The 16,513-nt window shown below is 40.5% G+C and overlaps 1 pseudogene; it reads left to right on the plus strand.

Moving 5' to 3' along the window:
* Window positions 1–10,896: 10,896 nt before the first annotated feature.
* LOC100341763 (density-regulated protein pseudogene) lies at window positions 10,897–11,497 on the plus strand (annotated as a pseudogene).
* The last annotated feature ends 5,016 nt before the right edge of the window (window positions 11,498–16,513 follow it).

The following is a 16,513-nucleotide window of genomic DNA, read 5'->3' on the forward strand; positions in this document are numbered from 1 at the left end:
GAGCAATCCAGAAACACAGGCATGGACTCCCCTTCAAACAGAAATGCACAGCACTCTTCAGGAGACATCTCATTAACCTCCCATGAAACAACTGCAAAGGTCAAATCTCTAGGGATATAAAATACTGGTTTGCCCCACCAAAGAAATGACAGAGGATAATTTTAGTGCACTACATTTTATAGTTCTCAGACCAGACAGTATCCCTACCAAGTTGAATGGCATTTGCCCCAAATTCATGTCCACTCAGAATTTGTGAATGTGACCTTATTTTAAAATACAGCGAAATGTAAGCAAGTTAAGATGAGGTCATCGGAATGGACCCTAACCCAATATGATTGGCATCCTTAGGAAAGGAGGAGAATTTGGGTGGGGGGAGTTCCACCTGAAGAGGTGCCATAGATGGAAGAGATTCACGTACAAGCCAAGGAACACTGGATTGCTGGCCACCATCAGAAGCTGGCAAAAGCAGAAAAGATCTTCTCTAGAATTTTCTGAGGTAGCATGACCTTACAGATACTTGGCTCCAGACTTCCAGCTTCCAGAACCTTGAGAGAGGTTTCTGTTGTTCTAAGCCACTCCGTTTGTGGTAATTTCCCAAGGCAGTCTAGGAAACTAATGCAATGACTGACTTAAAACACAGATGCAAATCATTTGTATTTGGAAACCATACATAAAATTCAGCATAAATCAATTTCCCCCAAATTGAAGCAATTCCCAAATAGCACCATGTAACTAACGACTGGTTGAGAAGGGTACATACTCATACAATGACAAATAGGCATGGTTAATCCTTTTACACACGTCTAATGGGTATCTACTATATGTTGAACAGTATCCTGAGCACTGGTGTCTTATATGGCAGGGATACATTGGTCCCAGATGTGTCGGGGGAGTCGCTTCTACTTTTCCTTTTTCTGAGGTGTGATACATCTACATTCTTCTCAATCTCCACTGATACACGGCATTCACACTGCATGTAGTTAGACAATCGAAGGAGGAGGAGAACTTATAGGAAAAACCATGCCAGGAGAGATAACCTCATCTAAATTTTATGTGCTTCTCCTGCATTTTTTCCCACTTTGTGTCTTAAAAAATCAGAAACCCAGGGCTTTTTTTCCATTACAGAGGACCTCATGCCCATTTCTTTGGGTGAGGAGACAGAACTGAGGGATATTGTGGATATGTTCCCTGTCCAGAGAGTACAGAGTAGCTGGAATAGACATGGATATTAAAAGGAAAAAGAAAGCAATAGAATGTAATATGTGTGTAAAACACAAAGAAACACAGAGTTAGGCAAAATGATGGGGGGAGGGGAAACTAGTGGCCATTTCTGCCCTGAGCACAAGTAGAAATGCAACTGGTAAGAATAGCAATGAGATCAGCCAGAGGAGTTGAAACTTTTTCCAAAAGGAGTTTATTTCTTACAGTGAGATTGGAATAAATGGAGAAATTCAAATGTATTGTCTTTTATAAGGATGAGTTTCCCATGTTGAAAACTTGGTTGGATATGGATGATTTTGGAAATAAGAGGCCCTCAAAGAAGACTACCAGGTGAACAGTTTCCTTGGGATCAGAGGTGTTTCAGATTTTGGCTTTTTTTAAGATTTTTGAGTATTTCATAGTGTCATGAGGTATCTTGGACATGGACCCCAAATCTAAGAATGGAATTCATTCATGTTTCATATACATGCATATAGCCTATGCATATAGCCTAAAGGTAATTTTCTATGATATTTTAAATAATTTTGCACGTGAAAATTTCATGGTGTGGAATTTTCCACTTTTGGTATCATTCTGGTGCTCAAAAAGCTTTGGATTTTGGAAGATTTTGGGTTTCAGACTTTAGGATTAAGGATGTTCAAACTTCATTTTCTTTGTATAAAATTTCCATGTTTTAGGGCTTGCAATATATAGTAGAATATGGACATTAAGGCAAAACTTTAATTTCTATAAGAGTTTTATTTTCTCTTAATGTCACACTTATTAAAAGCAACTTATTAAAATCAAAAAGTTTGATTTTTGAGAATGGATGAGAAGTAGCTTAGATGGAAATTTTCAAAATTGATGACACAAAGATGAAATCATTCCTCTCATATTTGGACACAATTGGAGCCTGAAAGCTGTGAAGGGAGAAGGCTCATGCCTGCCTATCTAAAATGAATAATTTTTCAAGGACTTTCTTTCTAAAATTTTTGTTTATTTGCATTTTATTTGAAAAGGAGAGAGTGAGAGAGAGCGAGAGAAGGCAATAAAATCTTCCATCTGCTGTTTTGCTCCCCAAATGCCTGCAATAGCCAAGGTTGAGCCAGCCAAAATCAGGAGATGGGAACTGGAATCAAGTCTCCCACGTGAGAGGCAGGGACCCGAGTGTCTGAGCCATTGTGGCTGTCTCCCAGGACACAGAGTAGCAGGAAGCTAGATTGGAAGCAGAGTAACCAGGGCTTAAATCAAGCACTCCCATATGGGGTGTGTGTCCCATGCAGCCATGTAACTGCTGCTGCACCAAATGCCTGTCCTCCTCCCGCCAGGACTTTCTAAATGCTCTGCTGTGATTTGAATATTTACCCCTCTGAACTCATGTAGGGTTCTAATTGTATGGTAATCATACTCAGAGGCTGAAAATTCAACCTAATCGTGGTGTTTAGAGGTCTTTTTCCCCCCAGAAACCTTTTATTTAAGATATACAAACTTCATGCATTTCATAAATACAACTTTAGGAATACAGTGATTCTTCCAACCCTATCTGTACTCCCAACCTTCTTCCTCCTCCCTCTCCTATTCCCATTCTTATGTTTTGATAAATCTATTTTCAATTAACTTTATACACAGAAGATTAAATCTATAGTAAGGAAATAGTTCAACAAATAGTATTAGGAAAAAAAACTGTTCCAAAAGTTTTTTGATTTCTTTTTTGATTTCTTCTATGGCCCACAGTTCATTCAGGAGCATGTTATTCAGTCTCCATGTGTTTGCATACATATGTTCTAGAGGTTCTCAAGTTCTGGTTTCCAGCTGCATTCCACTGTGGTCAGAGAAGATGCATGGTATGATTTCAATTTACTTGAATTTACAGAGATTTGCTTTATGGCCTAGCATATAGTCTATCCTAGAGAAAGTTCTGTGCACTGGTGAGAAGAATGTGTATTCTGTGGCTGTAGGATGGAAAGTTCTGTAAATATTCGTTAGGTCCATTTGGTCTATAGTGTCAGTTAACTGTTGTTTGCTTCTGATTTTTTTTGTCTGGTTGATCTGTCCATCATTGAAAGTGATGTGTTGGGGGCTGGTGCTGTGGCACAGTGGGTTAACACCCTGGCCTGAAGCGCCGGCATCCTATATGGGCACCAATTCTAGTCCTGGTTGCTCCACTTTCCAGTCCAGCTCTCTGCTATGGCCTGGGAAAACAGTACAAGATGGCCCAAATTCTTGGGTCCCTGCCCCTGTGTGGGAGACTCGGAGGAGACTCCTTGCACCTGGCTGCGGATTGGCGCAGCTCCGGCCGTTGCAGCCATCTGGGAGTGAACCATTGGATGGAAGACCTCTCTCTCTCCTCTCTCTGTGTAACTCTGACTTTCAAATAAATAAATAAATCTTCAAAAAAAAAGTGATAGGTTTTGAAGGCCCCTGTTACTCTTCTATGGGAGTTTATGTCTCCCTTTAGATCCATTAACATTTCTTTTAAATAGTCAGGTGCCCTGTAATTAGGTGCATATACATTTATTATAGTCACATCTTGATCTCTTTATCATTGCATAGTGACCTTCTTTGTCTAGCAGTTTTTGTGCTAAAGTCTATTTTGGGTCGGGCGCTGCAGCATAGCAGGTAAAACTGCCGTCTACAGTGCCAGCATGCTATGTGGGCGCCAATTCTAGTCCTGGCTGCTCCACTTCTGATCCAGCTCTCTGCTATGGCCTGGGAAAACAGAAGATTGCCCAAGTTCTTGGGCCCCTGCACCTACATGGGAGACCTGGAGAAAGCTCCTGGGTCCTGGCTTCAGATCAGTGGAGTTCTGGCTGTTGAGGCCATCTGGGAAGTGAACCGGCAGATGGAAGACCTCTCTTTCTCTCTGTTTATCCTCTCTTTTTGTAACTCTTTCAAATAAATAAATAAATAAATAAATCTAAAAAAAAACATTACTTTGTCTGAAATCAGGATGGCAATATCAGCTTTTTTTTGGTTGCTGCTAGCATGGGATATCTTTCCCCATCCTTTCACTTTCAGTCAGTATTTTTGTTGGTGAGAGCAGCAAATAGATGAGTTTCATGTTTTAATCCATTCAGCCAGTCTATCTTTTAAAGGGACATTTGAGGCCACTTACATTCAAGGTGACTATTGATAAGTAACGATGTGGCCCTGCCATTTTCCCATAAATATTCCTATTGTTTACTTTGGTTATCCTTTGTACTTTTACTGGGGGTTTTCTGCCTTCATCTTCTTTCATAGTGATGACAATGTTTCTGTGTGTAGCATATCTTTAAGCATCTTTTTAAAGGCTGGATGGGTGGTGACAAATTCAGTATATGTTTGTCATGAAAGGTCTTTATTTCACCTTTGTTCATAAATGAGAGCCTTGCAGGGTATAGTATTCTGGGTTGACAGTTCTTTTCTCTTAAGACTTGCAATGTAGCTCGCCATTTTCTCCTAGCCTATAGGGTTTCTGTTGAGAAGTCCAATGTGAGCCTGATTGGCGATCCTCTGAAAGTAATCTTACGTCCCTCTCACGCACATTTTAGAAACTTTTCTGTATGTTTTACTGTGAGGAGTTTGACTATGACGTATGGTAGTGAAGATCTTTTCTGGTCCTGTCTGTTAGGATGTGCTTCCTATACTTGGACTTCCCTCTTCTTTTTTTTTTTTTAAAGATTTATTTATTTTACTTGCAAGTCAGAGTTACACAGAGAGAAGGAGAGGTAGAGAGAAAGAGAGAGAGAGAGAGAGGTCTTCCATCCGATGGTTCACTCCCCAGGTGGCTGCAATGGCCGGAGCTGTGCCGATCCGAAGCCAGGAGCCAGGAGCATCCTCCAAGTCTCCCACGCAGGTGCAGGGGCCCAAGGATTTAGGCCATCTTTTCTAGGCCATAGCAGAGAGCTGGATTGGAAATGGAGCAGCTGGGTCTCAAACTGGCGCCCATATGAGATGCCGGCACTGCAGGCAGTGGTTTTACCTGCTATGTCACAGTTCCAGCCCCAGGCTTCCCTGTCTTTCTCCAAATTAGGGAAGTTTTATGAAATCATTTCTTGAAAAATGCTGTCTAATCCATTCTCTCTTTACACTCCTTCAGGAACTCCAAAGACCCATTTGTTGGGTCATTTGATAGTATCCTATGAATCTTCAATACTGTTTTTTAGTTTTCTCATTTCTTCTTCTTCTTCTTCTTCTTCTTCTTCTTCTTCTTCTTCTTCTTCTTCTTCTTCTTCTTCTTCTTCTTTTTTGGTCTGACTGTAAAATTTCCAGAGATTTATCTTATAACTCAGATATTCTTTCTTCTGCCTCACCAACTCTGTTGTTAAGGCTTTCTACATTTTTTATTTGATCAATTGAATTCTTCATTTCTACTGTTTCATTTTGATTTCTCTTTAAAATCTCAATTTTGTGGGAAAAATACCTATTCATGTCTTGTGTGAATTTCTTTAATTCCCAAATTTGCTTCTGGTTACTTTGAAGTAATCCTACGATCAATGTCTTGAATTCCATTTCTGACATTTTGTCAGTCTCTTCGTCTTCACATTCTAGTATTGAAGTGTTGTCTTCTTTTGGAGGCATCATATTGTTTTCCTTATTCTTGTTTCTTGAATTGCTACATTTATTATTAGGTATTTGTGGTGATACTTGTTGAGTTTCTCTTTTCCCCTGTGATGGCTTTTACCTTCTGACTATTCCTCTGTGGATTAGTGGAGTGGCTGCTCTTTCAGTGAATACTCAGAGGCGTATGCTGGGTATGGTCAGGGAGCTCCGCTCAGTGCTCCAGGGTGAGGGGAGTGTTCAAGGTGACACCAAGTTTGCCAGTGGTAAACTTCTCTTTTTTGTTTATTAGAGGGGAGGTTTAATCTGCTCTATTGGTGTAATATCACGCTCACCTCCTCTTCTCCAAGGAGACCAATGCCTGATTACTAGCCCCAGTGTGTATAATATTCATTCTCATTGTCACAAGAGCCACACAAAGGACCCATGCAGTCCTGAGTGTGAGCACGGATACTGCAGCAATCACTCTCAACAGAGAATTGGGGGCCCTGGGCATGTGGAGCTGCCCACAGTGACTGCCCAAGGTCCCTGCCACACCCTGTGCTTTCTCGTGCAGCTACAGCGTTTTCACAGTCTCAGCACACAAAGCTACCATGGTCATGAGCATCCAGCTACCTGTCAATTCTCCCAGCCAGATTCAGGCGTCTCCTGGACATGTGGATACAAACTGGCACAGCTGTTACCTATATCCAAAATGGCACTTGCCCTCTCTCGGCTAGTTACAGGATGCTGGTTCCAGGTGGTCAAGGAAAGAGAAACATGACCCCCCACTTTATTTCCCTCTAGGTTGGCAAGTACACTGACGCCCACAGAGCTCCAGACCATACTCACAGCAGGCTACTCCCAAAGCTTTATCACCAATGGCTTGGGTTGCTGCTGTCTGGTCTCACCTCATTCTCCAAAGCTGGTGCTGAGGCTCTCTGCTGCTGGGGTTGTGAGTTGTGGGCATCCATACTCTCCACATGGATCCACAGGGTCCTTCTAATTTGCATGGCGTTTCCTCTGTAGTCTCCCTACTCTTCCCTGAGATCACACTTTCTCCATGCTTTTAAAACTATCTTCCCCTGGACTAGAGCAGTAAGCGCCCTCCTTATTCCGTAGTGGTTGTGTCTTTTGGAAGTGACTAGATTTGATTAGATGTTAGGGTGTAGCACCATGATTCAATCCTCATGGTTTTATAAACCATAAGAGACGGACTGCCCACATAGACATAGGCACTTGTGCTATCACCATGACCTGATGCAGTCAGGGGAGCCCATGCTGTTTGGCCCTTGTACCTCCAGAATCATGAGCTAAATTAAATGTCTTTTCTTTATAAAGTTAAGCTGCCTAGAGCATTGTTCTAATGATGACAATCTAACTAGGGCCCAGAAGAGACTTTTTTTCCTTCTACTAGCACCCTATGCTTTGAAAGCTTCACACATACACATAGATTTGTGTAACAAAGTTTACCTTTAACATTAAAATTGCAGCAATTCAGAAAAATGCTCTCAGAATAATTGCCCCTCAAAGGTACCTCCCTATATGAGCTGATGCTAACTCTTGCCTCTAAAACTGGGTATACAGGTAGCGTACATACATTTTTGTCCATATTCTCCATTTCACCTTTAAAAACTTCCTATTGTCTCAGCTTCCTTGAATAAACCCATGGTTTACTATGGCTCATGTATTCCCAGGCAATGCTCTTTCATTCTCAGATAAATGTCATTATTCTTTAAGATCTCTGTTTGCTGTTTAAATTGACCTGTATCAAAGCTGCCAATGTTGCCTGCTGGTTCAGGGCTAGGCCTTGTGAGCACTTCAGATGGTGACTTCATCTAAGTGGTACAAGCCCTGTGAGAAGGGTGTGATGGCAATGCTCACTTGACCAAAGGGGACATCTAGAGAACTGAGCTGGTAGTGAAGTGTTTTGTGCTGAGGTTGGGAATAGGAATCTGAGGGCTTTGTGACTACACCAGCATCTCTTTGCTGTGTTTATTCCTTGGACTCCCTATATAACAATAGTCCATTGTGTGTTCTGTGTTCCTCTACAAATGGTCGGCACTGACTTGTACTTCCTGTATCAAGGCCTGCTGAGCAAATGGCTGGGAAGCTGAATTGATAGAAATCAGCCAAGGGGATATTTTTTTGAGAGGGAGAGAGAGAGAGAATAAACGAGAGAGTGAGCTCCCATCTGCTAGTTTACTCCTGAAATGCCCACAGGGTCAGGGTTGTGCCAGGTCAAAGCCAGGAGCCAGTAACTCAATTCAGGTCTCTCACATGGGTTGTAGGGACCCAGCTACTTTAGTCAACGCTGCTGCCTCCTGAAATGTGTATTAGCAAGAGGCTGAAATCAGGAGCAGAGCCAAGATTTGGATATAGACACTCTTATATGACATGCAGGTGTCCCAACCAGTGACTTACCCGCTGTACCAAGGCCCACCTCCACGTAGTTTTCAGGGTTCATAGGAGTTTGAGAATCACTGAGCTATGCTTTGTGCATCCAGTGCCATGGAGAAGAACTAATGAAACTGTCACTAAATTTCACTGCTTGTCCTACATCACAAACACTAAGTGTCAGACATTTGGTAAAGTCATTTTCATGAAAATTTCAGTAGGGGAATAGGAGGTGAGAGGGAAATGGGACCAAAAGAAGTAGTGAAAGGAAAAAAATTCTATAAGATGAGAAAGGCAAATGAAACAAAGACATGACATGAATGAAGTCTTGAAGTGGCAGGAGAGGAAATGATACAAGGGCCTCTTTCAAAGACAAGAGAGAAAAGATCAAATATTCCAACGTCATTGGCTTTCTTTTGTTCCTGTATGAACACCTGCCTTCTAGCTCCTTTACTTAATCTAAGGTTGTGAGGGTGCATAAAAACTCATATACCTAAGTCAATGTGAAAGGAAAAAGGGCCACTCACACATGGTTTATACTGTTTTACTTTGCAGAAAGGACATTGATAAAAATAACCTCTTTCTTGCATCTACTCAAATAGTGAATGCAAAATACAGCATCAATTGGCAACATGTTAATTCCCTTACAATACAATACAAAGTATCTCGTCCACACTGGAAAACCTCCTCAGATGATTTTGACGTGTGTCCCCACCATGTGACACCAGGGCTACATCATCTCCAGGGCTCTTTTAACTCTGCCAATCAATTTTCACCGAGTGTTCTTAGTACAAATGTCACAGGTGTGTAGGGGGAATTGCATCTTGTTTTGGAACTGAAATAGAAGGCTCCAAGCAATTTTTAGTATGTAGGCCACTGTTTTCCTCTCACACTGTCTGCCACAGTTTGTTGTAAGCGTGGCCTAATTTCCCATTAGGAGTGGGTCTGTAGAACACAGGGATTCTCCTAGAGGAACTGTGTGAATTTATAGAACCAAAGGATGGACATAGCTACCTGAGCTCTGGGATGGAAGAGGTTCAGGCCGAATTTCTGAGAGAGCTTAATTCTGGTGAAACTGTGAATTACTAAGCCAGTTAAAAATAGGCTCCCAAGGCCAAAAGAATAGAAGAAAAAGTACCGAAGGAAGCACAGTCATTTAATCATTTAGCTTTTGATCACTGGGCTGAACTAACACACTTCAGGCCAGGGACTTGTCAGTTAGTGTAGCCTGAGCTGAAAGGACCACACAGGCGAGTGACAAGAAAGCTGACAGAGTAGGTGGTGGTGGTGGGGAGGACTCTCTGGGTGGCAGGAAGGGTGGGCTGGGGCTGGGAGAGGCAGGGTCTGTTCTGAGAGCTCCCAGGGTCATGGCTGTCGCATGACTGTGGGCATGTGGTGCTGAGGCCCCCAAGCAGCCCAGGAGTGGAGGCAGCCTTTGCTTTCCTTGAGGATGATAAATAATGACTACTCCTCATTCTCCTTTTTAAATTTTATTTAAGTTATACATATTTCATATATTTCATATACACAGATTTAGGAACATAGTGGCATTCCCTCCCCCATTCATGCTCCAGCTCTTCCTCTCCTCCCTCTCGGATTTCCACTCTTAATTTTTGCAATGATCTATTTTCAGTATACTTAATTATTGTATAGTAAACCATACACTAAGTAAAAGAGCTCAACAAATAGTATGAAGAGAAAGAAAACACTGTTTCTCAATGGAAGAGACATGGAATCTCAAAATGTCTATTTCACCCCAACACATTGCATTTAAGGTACCCTATTAGTTACCTTGGACAGGGAAAACATATGCAATCTATCCTTCTGGGATATTTCACTAAATATAATGGTTTCCACTTATGTACATTGTATTGCAAAAGACAGGATTTCATTTTTTTTACAACAGAGTGAGACTCCATAGTGTATATATACCATAATTTCTTTATCCAGTGAACAGTTGATGGACATCTGGGGTTGATTCTATATCTTACATATTATGAATTGTGCTGCAATGAGCATGGGGATGCAGAAAACTCTTTGAGATGTTGATTTCTTTTGGTTTGTGTAAATTGCCAGGAATGGAATGGCTGGATCATATGGTGAGTCTATATTCATATTTCTGAGGTATCTCGATATTGTCACTCACAGTGGTTGTACAAATTTACATTCCACTAAGGACCAAAGTACCCTATTCCCCACATCCTTGCCAGCATTTGTCACTTGCTGATCTCTGTATGAGAGTCATTCTACCCGGAGTGAGATGAAACTGGAGTGTGGTTTTGATTTGCATTTCCCTGATGGCTAGTGATATTGAGCATTTTCTCAAGTGTCTGTTGGCCATTTGAATTTCCCCTCTTCAAAAATGCATGTTCAAGTTGCTTGCCTATTCCTTAACTGGGTTGTTTGTTTTGTTATTGTTGAATTTATTTAGCTCTTTATGGATTCTGAATGTTAATACTTTATCAGTTACATAGTTTGCAGATATTTTCTCCCATTCTGTCGGTTGCCTCTTTACTTTGCTGAGTGCTTCTCTTGCAGTGCAGAAGCTTTTCAGCTTGATGTAATCCCATTTGTCGATTTTGGTTTGATTGCCTGTGTTTCTGGGGTATTTTCCAAGAAGTCTTTGCCTATGCCAATGTCTTGCAGAGTTTCTTAATTATTTGATGTTATCGCATTGTAGAGTTAGGTCTTTGATCCATTTTGAGTGAATTTTTGTGTAAGGCGTAAGATAGGGGTCTAGTTTCATACTTCTGCACATGGAATCCAGCGGTGCTGACTGCAAAGGAGACCCTAGTAATAGTGCCAAGTTAGATGTGGGCTACCCACTCCGCATGCTCTACTGTGGAGTGTGTTTATTACCAACACAGTACTGTGAATATATGCCTGATGTTGTTAAATGCAGACAGTAATTAGAGAAGAATTTTCCAAATAAATTTGCAAAACTTAGAAAATTCACCCAAACAAGAGACAGGAATCACTGAGGGTCAAGAAACAGCAGGGCAAGAAGAGAAGAAAAAAAAAAGAGAGGTGGAAGAGGTCAAATAAAACAGAAGAAAAAGACAGTACCACAAGAGGTTACAATAGCCAAAATTTCCAGAGCAAAGAAGAAATATGTGATAAGAGTATGTGGTCTTGCAACTTTTGAAATTGATCTTAAGGAAGCACAAAGATTTTTTGTGCAGAAATTCTCCTGTGGTGCCTTAGTAACAGGGAAAGATGAGATCATCATTCAGGAGACTTCACAGATGACATCATTGATGTCATTCAGGAAAAGTGGCCGGAGGTGGATGATGACAGTATCGAAGATCTTGGAGAAGTGAAGAAGTGATTCTGAAACTTCTCTATACTTAACGATCTGAACTGAGAATTGATATGGCCAAAGGGAGAGAGGCCTTTTAAAATCTATATATTTCTCCTACAGTAAGACTGTAGACGACCTTCGTTCTTGGCATCTTCACTGTTCTATACAAGGCTGCTTGTTTTTTTATTGCCAAAGTCTAATGAACAAGGGAGACTGTCATGCTTATGCATGAAACAGAATTAGTCAAAATAAAACATTTTGGTTATTTGGTTAAAAAAAATCTGCACATGGAGATTCAGTTTCCCCAGCATCATTTGTTAAAGAGACTGTTTTTGCTCTGGAGATTTTTATCTCCTTTACCAAAGATAAGTTGGTTGTAGATGTATGGATTGATTCTGGAGTTTTTATTCTGTTCCATGGGTCTACAAGTCTGTTTTTATGCCAGTACCAGGGTGTTTTGATTATAACTGTCTTGTAGTATGTCTTGAAATCAGGTATTGTGATGTCTTTGGCTTTGTTTTTGTTGTGTAAGATTGCGTTAGCTATTCAAGGTCTCTTGTGTTTCCATATAAATGTTAGTATTATTTTTTCTAGATCTGAGAAGAATGTCATTGGTATTTTGATTGAGATTGCACTGAATCTGTAAATTGCTTTTTGAAGTATGGACATTTTGATGATGTTGAGCCTTCCAATCCATGAATATGGAAGATTTTTCCATTTTTAAATGTCTTCTATTTCTTTCTTTAATGTTTTGTAATTTATGTAGTAGAGAACCTTGACATCCTTGGTTAAATTTATTTGAAGTTATTTGACTCTTTTTGGAGCCATTGTGAATGGGACTGATCTTAAAAGTTTTTTCAGCCATACATTTTTTTTGTGTATGCAAAGACAATTGATTTTTCTGTGTTGATTTTACATCCTGCCACTTTACCAAACTCTTTTATGATTTCCAGTAGTCTCGCAGTGGAGTCTTTTGTTATCTCTTATATATAGGATCATTTCACCTGGAGATAGGGATAGTTTAATTTTCTCATTTCCAAATTGTGTTCCTTTGATTTATTTTTCTTTTCTAATATGTCAAGCTCTGGCTAAAATGTCCAGGTCTATATTAAATAGTAGTGTTGAGTGCGGGCATCCTTGTCTGGTTCCCTACCTTAGGGGGACTGCTTCCAGCTTTTCCCCATTCAGTAGGATGTTGGCTGTGGGTTTGTCTTAAATTTCCATGATTGTGTTGAGGAATGTTCCTTCTGTACCCAATTTGCTTAAAGTTTTCATCATGAAAGGGTGTTGTATTTTATCAAATTGTTTCTCTGCATCTATTGAGTTATCCATATTTTTTTTTTGTTCTTCCATTTGTTAATGTGATGCATCACATTAATTGATTTGTGAATATTGAACCATCCCTGCAAACCAGAGATAAATTCCACTTGGTCCAAGTGAATGATCTTCCTGACATGTTGTTGGATTTGATTAACTAATATTTTATTGAGAACTTTTGCATTTATGTTCGTTTTGCATTTATATTCATCAGGGATCTTGGTCTATTTTTCCCTTTCTCTGTTGCATCTTTTTCAGGTTTAGGTATTAAGGTGATGCAGGCTTCATAGATGGAGTTAGGGAGGATTCCCTTCTTTTCAATTATTTTGAATAGCTTGAGAAGAATTGGAATTTGTTCTTCTTTAAATATATGGTAGAATTCAGCAGTGAAGCCATCCGGTCCTGGACTTTTCTTTTTTGGAAGGGTCTTTATTAATTATTCAATTTCCATCCTGGTTATTGGTCTGTTTAGGTTTTCTGTATCTTCTTGACTCAATTTTGATAGATTGCATGCTTCTAGGAATCGATCTATTTTTTCTAGGTTTCCCAATTTGTTGGCATACAGCTTGTTGTAGCAATTTCTAATGATTCTTTTTGTTTCTGTGGTAAACTTTGTTGCATTTCCTTTTTCACTTGTGATTTTATTGATTTGGGTCTTTTTCCTTTTTTTTTTTTTTTTTTTTTTTTTTTGGTTAGTGCACCAATGGTGTATCAATTTTTTTTTTTTTTTTAATTTTAAAAAACAGCTCTTCAGGCCGGCACTGCAGCTCACTTGGCTAATCCTCTGCCTGTGGCGCCGGCACACCGGGTTCTAGTCCACATTGGGATGCTGGATTCAGTCCTGGTTGCTGGATCCAGTCCAGCTCTCTGTTATGGCCCGGGAGTGCAGTGGAGGATGGCCCAAGTGCTTGGGCCCTGCACCTGCATGGGAGACCAGGAGGAAGCGCCTGGCTCCTGGCTTCGGATCGGCACAGCACGCTGGCCGTGGCGGCCATTTTGGGGGGTGAACCAATGGAAAAAGGAAGTCTTTTCTCTCTGTCTCTCTCTGTCTCACAGTCTGACTCTGCCTGTTAAAAAAAAAAAAAAACAGCTCTTCATTTCACTAATTTTTTGTATTATTTTGGTTTCAATTTTGTTTATTTCTTCTCTAATTTTAATTATTTATTTCCTCCTATTAATTTAGAGTTTGACTTATTGTTGTTTCTATAGGTCCTTGAGATGCATCAATAGTTCATTTATTTGATACCTTTCCAATTTTTCCATGTAGGCACTCATTGCTATAAACTTCCCTTTTCACACTGTTTTTGCTTTATGCCATAGTTTTGATATGTTGTTGTTGTTGTTGTTGTTGTTTTTTGACAGGCAGAGTGGACAGTGAGAGAGAGAGAGACAGAGAGAAAGGTCTTCCTTTGCCGTTGGTTCACCCTCCAATGGCCACCGCGGCCGGCGCACCGCGCTGATCCGATGGCAGGAGCCAGGAGCCAGGTGCTTTTCCTGGTCTCCCATGGGGTGCAGGGCCCAAGCACCTGGGCCATCCTCCACTGCACTCCCTGGCCACAGCAGAGGGCTGGCCTGGAAGAGGGGCAACTGGGACAGAATCCGGCGCCCCGACCGGGACTAGAACCCAGTGTGCCAGCGCCGCTAGGCAGAGGATTAGCCTAGTGAGCCGCGGCGCCAGCCGATATGTTGTATTTTTATCTTCATTTGTTTATGGAAATATTTTGATTTCTTCTATGACCCACTGTTCATTCAGAATAATGTTGTTCAGTCTCTATGTGTTTGCATATGACCTAGATATTCTTGAGTTGTTGATTTCCAGTTTTATTCCATTGTGGTCAGAGAAGATGCAAGGTATGATCACGATTTTTTTGAATTTGCTGAGACTTTCTTTATGACATAGCATATGGTCTATCCTAGAGCAAGTTTTACACACTGATGAGAAAAATGGGTATTTTGCCACTGTGGAGTGAAACATTCTGTAGACATACGTTAGGTCCATTTGGTCTATATTGTCAATTAATACTGTTGTTTCCTTGCTGATTTTCTATCTGATTTATCTGTCCATTGCTGAAAGTGGGGTATCAAAATGCCCTGTTACTATTGTATTGGAATCTATGTCTTCCTTCGGGTCCATTAACATTTATTCTAGATAGCCAGTCACCCTGTTAGTGTGTATGCATTTATTATAGTCACATCTTCCTATTGTGTTGATTCTTTAGTCATTACATAGTGCACTTGTCTCTTTTAACAGTTTTTATGTCAAAGCTTATTTTGTCTGATATTAGGATGGCAACACCAGCTCTTTTTTGGTTTATGTTAGTATGGAATATCTTTTCCATCCTTTCACTTGCAATCTGCAAGTATCTTTGTTGGTGAGATATATTTCTTGTAGACAGCAAATAAATGAGTCTTGTTTTTTAATCCATTCAACCAGTCTGTATCTTTTAACTGGAGAGTTGAGGCCATCTACATTCAAGGTAACTATTGATAAGTAACTACTTGGCACTGCCATTTTCCCATAAATATTCCTGTTGCTTACTTTCAATTTCTTTTTGTACTTCTACTGGATTTTCCACCTTCTCATTCTTTCATTATGATGGCTATCTTTCTGTGTTTTTGTGTGTTGCACACCCTTAAGCATCTTTTGTAAGGCTGGACAATGTGTAATGATCATATCAGATCATTGGCATATCTATCACCTCAAGCATTCATCCTTTAGTTGTGTTGGAAACACAATTCTCTGTACTGGCTGTTTGGAAACGTACAATGAACTACTAATTAAACCACTTAGTCTATTGTTTCATGGTCTTCCTTGTTCTTGCCCAGTTATTTCTCTGAGAGCCTCAGAAGACATCTTTTCATGGTCATAGCTGTAGAAGACAGGTACTAGTTTTGGCTGGGATGTTATCTGCCAAAATGGTCTCAGAATTTTCTATTGGCATGGAGAGGCATGTGCTTCTACATGCATGCACTGTGCTTGCATATGTGTTAGGTGAGGTGCCCGAGTATGCCTGCTCATCACACAGATGCTTCCTTCCTTCAACCTCACCACCAACCTGAACAGTTGACATTAGTGCTCCATTTTACAGAGGAGCCAGTGAAGGCTATGAGGATTGACACTGGACAAAAACCTGATCTTAAAGTCAGTCCTCTTCTTGCTTGCCCATTCCACTTCTCCAGGAGAGGTTAGCTTCTGAACTTTTCCAGAGAAGGCACACATTTTTTGCTGAAGATATTCCTTCTCTTGTTGCTGTCCATCAGAAATAGCCTCTGTAGTAATTGTCATCTCACTCCTTTTTTTCTCAGTGTCCCAGGCATTTTGTTTTTTAATCCCTCACTCTCTAACTGCCAGTTCCTGACCCCCATCTGTTGGTGAGGGTGACAGGCACATGGCCTGACACCTGTCATACTCATCTGCTGTCCTAAGCACATGGATAATTCTCAGTTTTATGCAACTATGCTTCTATAATCTCCTAGGGGGGTCTTGAAAAAAAATTCTAGTGCCCAGGTCAAACTCACTTTGAATAATTAAGCAACTATTAGGGAATGGGGATCAGGCACCAGTATTTCTCAAAGTTCCCCAGGTGGTGGCCACCTACAGTGAATTTTGAAAACCAGTGTAGATTGCGACAAACAAGCAGTTTTTGCAGAGTAACATTTGTTGAGCATCTACTTTTTGCTAAGCACTTGGGAGGTGAAGATGAATAACTTCGCTACCATATATACTAAAAGATGGAGGAAATTATCATGTGAAAATTATAATATTGCTCACCTACTTAC

The sequence above is a fragment of the Oryctolagus cuniculus genome, chromosome 2 (genome assembly GCF_051225735.1).
Source record: "Oryctolagus cuniculus isolate XC-2025 breed Fujian yellow rabbit chromosome 2, ASM5122573v1, whole genome shotgun sequence".
Lineage (NCBI taxonomy): Eukaryota > Metazoa > Chordata > Mammalia > Lagomorpha > Leporidae > Oryctolagus > Oryctolagus cuniculus.